The 5,155-nt window shown below is 40.2% G+C and overlaps 1 long non-coding RNA gene across 1 annotated transcript in view; it reads left to right on the forward strand.

Annotated features, from left to right (window-relative positions):
• The window catches only part of LOC103607267, a 40,577-nt gene that overhangs the window by 34,619 nt on the left and 803 nt on the right, over positions 1 to 5,155 (forward strand). The window lies entirely within an intron of this gene.

Consider the following 5,155-nt stretch of genomic DNA (forward strand, 5'->3'; position numbering starts at 1 on the left):
CCTCTGTGGTGGCTCTGCCCTTGCAGCAGGTCTCTGCTTGGGCCCCGGGGCTTTTCCATACATCCTCTGGAATCTGGGTGGAGGCTGCCATCCCTCCACCGCTCTCACGTCCTGCTGACCTGCAGACTTAACACAATGCCACCGAGGTTTCAGGCCTCTACTCTCCAGGGCTGTGGCATGAACCACACTTGGGGCCACTCCAGCCGGAGCAGCTGGGATGCAGGGAGCAGGATCCCAAGGGCAGCTGCGCCCCAGGTCTGTCCTCTGGGTCAACTCAGTCCTTCTAGGCCTCAGGGTCTGTGATGGGTGGGACACCCTTCTAGACTTCTCAAATGCCTTTAGGGCATTTTTTCCATTGTCCTGGTTCTTAGCATCTGGCTGCCTCACTGCCAAGATCATGTTTTTAGCAGTTTATCTGCTTCACCCTTGCATTTTTCTCCTGCTCTCCACTCCTCTACCGCATGGCCAGCCTGCAAATTTTCCAAATCTTTATGCTCTGCTTCCCTTTTAAATTGTGGTTTTACATTATGCCTTTGCTGCCATAACTCAGAGAAGGCTGTTAGAAGTAGCCAGGCAGCGTCCTTAATGCTTTGCTGCTTAGAAATTTCTTTGGCCAAATGCTCTGGTTCACAACTCTTAAGTTCCAACTTCCACAAAGTCCAAGGGCACGGACACAATGCAGCCAGGTTCCTCGCTATGGTGTAGCAAGGGTTATCTTTTGTCCAATTCCCAATAAGTCCCTCACTTCTATCTGAGACCTCATCATCCACATGGCCTTTACTGTCCACATTTCTATCAGCATTCTGCTCACCACCACATAAGTCTCTAAGACATTCCAAACTTTCCCTCGTCTTTTTCTCTTCTTCTAGTCCTTCAAACTCCTCCAACCTTTGCCCATTACCCAGTTCCAAAGCTGCATCCACATTTTCAGGTATCTGTCTAGCAACACCCCACTCCTTGGTACCAATTTTCTGTTTTAGTCCCTATTGTGTTGCTATAACAGAAATACCTGAGACTGGATAGTTTATAAAGACAGAGGTTTATTTGGCTCACGATTCTAGGACAGCTGTATCGAGGTTTATTTGGCTTACGATTCTGGGACAGTTGCATCTGGCATGGGTCTCAGGCTGTTTCTACTTATGGTGGAAAAGTAGCAGGCAGCCTGCAGGTACAAGCAGATCACATGGTGAGAGGAAGCAAGAGAGAGAAGGTGCCAGGGTCCTATAAACAACAAGCTCTCGTGGGAACTAAAAGAGTCAGAACTCACTCACTATGCCCCTCCCCCAGGGAGGGCATTAATCCATTCGTGAGGGATCTGCCCCCATGACGCAATCAGTTTCCAACACTGCCACGTTGGAGATCAAATTTCTACATGAATTTTGAAGGGGACAACCCATCCAAACTCCATCATTAGAATTTAAGCTCCAGGAAGGCAGGATACTCATGATTTCATCAACTACAACAGTGTCTGGCATGTATGAGGGTAATTCAAAAAGTTCATGGAAAAATAGAATTGAAAGATAATACAGGGCCGGCCCGGTGGCGCACTGGAGAGTGCGCCGCTTGGGAGTGTGGCAGTGCTCCCGCCGAGGGTTCGGATCCCATGTGGAGACCGGTTCCCGCTCACTGGCTGAGCACGGTGCGGGCGCAAAACCGAGGGTTGCAATCCCGTTGCTGGTCCCCGGTACGGGCGCGACACTGAGGGTTGCGATCCCGTTACTGGTCAGTAAAAAAGACAAAAAGGAAAAAAAAAAAGAAAGAAAGATAATACAAATCTTTCCATGAACTTTCTGAAGTACTCTCATATAGGTGCTAAATAATACTTGTTTAGCATTTTCTATAAGAATTGGGATACAGGCTAAATGCTCAATATAGAGCAAAATTTATGCATATGTACATTGATTTTACCTGTAAAATATCTGAATTCCTGTAATAAGTAAAATATATAATATTCAAAGATATAAATAATTCCTTTAAGTTAGAGCAATTACGGGTGAATTTAACTGATAGTTTTCTTTTTCACATTATTTTTATCCATGGGAAAACAAAGAAACAAACAAACAAACATAGCTCCTGTTGGAAGAGGTGGTTGGTGTATTGTATTCCAAACACAAATACCTGAAACTGGCTAATTTATAAAGAAATGAAATTTATTCCTTACAGCTTGGAGACTGGGAAGTCCAAGGCCCAGGAAACACATCTGGTGAGGGCCTTTTTCTTGGTGGTAACCCTCTACAGACATGCTGGGTGTCACATGGCAAACAGCTTGAGCAAGAGAAAGCTAACTTTCTCACTTGCTGTCCTTATGAAGCCATCAGAACTATGCCCCTTACTCCATGAATGGATCAATTCATTCACTAGGGCACAGTCCTCACAATCTAATCACCTCTTAAAGGCCCCACCTTTCAATTACTGTAATTGGATTTTCCATCCTTTTAGTACTGTTACAATGGGTGTTAAGCTTCAATGAGTGTGGGGGCAGCATTCAATCCACAGCATATGGTCCCTTGTGACACAAATAAGTCACTCAGAGAAGAGCTCAACTGATCAATTAGTTCTTTCATGTTTTTTTTTTTTTTTTTTTTTCCTGTGATCATTATTAAGTAAAGAAGGAGCTAAAGTATTACTGGTGATTCAGTTTTGTTGAACTAAGTTTTGACTTGGTCATGGATAGCTTACTTAATATTATTTTATTTTAAATGAGAACTTTAAAGATGACTCTTGGACCTTAAGCAAAAGGCAAGGAGCAATAATTAAGGACTCCCACAAAGGCTGTTTTAGCATCTTTATTGAAGTCTACTGCATTAATAGACTACAGAATTTATTCCTCAAGTTCCATGAAGAAGCCTGCAGTGCCTGCTTCAAATCTCTAAAGCCAGTCATAGGTCAATATGACTGAAAACAGAAAGTTAGGTCAGAAAGTTCCAGCATGTTTAGTTTACAGAGAATATTAAAGCTCTTTTGTACTTTTAAGTTAATGGTACCATCCCCAAAGAATGTGCTACAAACATCTTGAATTTCCTGTTACTACCATGACTAACTGTTAATGGCTTTCCACAATTTATAGATAAAGTTTCATCAAGATCTCTATTCTCTTCACAATCTACTTCCAACCCTCATTTCAATCCTTAGTGTCTGATGCTCTAAAACTCATACCTGATTACAGTACTGTTAAAAATAGTCAATTTTTATTTATGACTGGCTTCATATAACTTGTTATGTTTTTATTTTTAATTGACCCATAATAATTGTACATATTTACTGAGTACATGTGATAGTTTGATACATGTATATAGTGTTTTATGATCAAATCAGGATATATCCATCACCTCATTTATGATTTCTTTGTGTTGAAGACACTCAAAATTTCTCTTTTAGATGTTTTTCAATATACAGTAAATTATTAACTGTAGTCACCCTACTGTGTGCTATGGAACATTAGAATTTATTCCTTCTATCTAACTGTAATTTTGTATCCTTTATTTAACCAACCTCTCCCTCTGCGTCTCTCCCATTACCCTTTCCAGCCTCTGGTAACCATAGTATTTGCCTTTCTGTGCCTGACTTTTTACATCTTAAAATGCTGTTTCTCTCCTTCCTCCATCTGCCCTTGCCTTCCCACCAAAGGAAAAAATAATTTACTTATCCTCCAAAGCTGAGTTTGTGGTACTTTCTCCAAAGTTCTTAAGTAGAATCTCTATCATATTCTCTGAAATTCCTCTTTCTAAAATCATCCTGATAACATTTTTAAAAATTTTCCACAAACTTGAAACGTGTGAGAAGTTTTAAGGGCTTATGAAATTGTTAATATCTATTTCCCTCAAAAATTTCATTTTGATCCATCTCACAACTTATTTAATATCTCAGCTTGATCATGTCTTGGCACCTCAGTCAAAACTTCCCATTTAACATACTGTCACAGTATAATAATATATAGTTACACACACCTGCCCTCTCCACCAGACCATTGGTTGGGACTATGTCTTAGTGATCTCATTCACATTATTCAGGTCTCCTTTTTTTTTTTTTTTTTTTTTTTGTCTTTGTTACTGACCGGTAACGGGATCACAACCCTCGGTGTCGCGCCCGTACCGGGAACCGGCAACGGGATTGCAACCCTCGATGTTGCGCCCGCACCACGCTCAGCCAGTGAGCGGGAACCGGTCTCCACATGGGATCCGAACCCTCAGCGGGAGCGCCACCACACTCCCAAGCGGCACACTCTCCAGTGCACCACCGGGCCAGCCCAGGTCTCCTTTTTTATATCACTGTCTAAGAAAGGCTTATTCTGACCATCTTATCAAAAGTAGCTTTCCCAGTGATTTTCCATTCTACTCCTTTTCAATATCAGATAGAGATAAAGACAGTACATTATTGTGAAATATAAAATTCACAAAGGCACAGGCATTTACTTTTTGTTTCTTCTGGCATTTTGAGCTTCTCACAGTACTTAGCATAAATTACTAGATCAATGAATATTTGTTGAAAGAATGAATGGATGAATAAATAGATGAAAGGACTTATAAACAAGTAAAAAACAAAATGAATGGATGTATTAACAATTTTTTATTTGTAGAATGCCCTGAGATAACAAGCTTTAGCAGCAACAATACAAGGAATATTGCTGCTAGGGAGCAAAGCAAGAAGGGTCCAGTTTTCTGCAGGAGAAAATCAGATGGTCCAGCCTGTGATGCTCTTTACTGTGCCACTACTGAATCGTACCACTACCATAAAAATAGTTTATTTTACTAAGGTTTTACTATGCATGCAAGAATATACTCTTCTATGTTTTGTTTTATAGGCTTTCTTTTATTCTCATAGCACCATTACCAAGTGAACATTTAAAATAGTTTATGGACAATAACAATAGGAATAATTATAGGTACATAGTTTATTGAACAGTATGTCAGACTCTAATTGTGTTTCATTAACTCATTCCATCTTCATAACAGTACAGTAAACTAGACACTATAATACAGTTTACAGAGACATAAACTAAAGCACAAAGAATTTATACACCTTGATTAAGTTCTAAATGTCCAAAATCTCCATTTCTTATTCCAGTTTTGTCTCCTAAATGCAAAGTCCCTGTTCTTTCTGCCATAATAGACTGTGTTTCAACCTATGAGGTAGTTATAGTTGAAGTTGTACATTA

Source organism: Galeopterus variegatus, unplaced genomic scaffold, assembly GCF_000696425.1.
Source record: "Galeopterus variegatus unplaced genomic scaffold, G_variegatus-3.0.2 Scaffold7287, whole genome shotgun sequence".
NCBI classification, from domain to species: domain Eukaryota; kingdom Metazoa; phylum Chordata; class Mammalia; order Dermoptera; family Cynocephalidae; genus Galeopterus; species Galeopterus variegatus.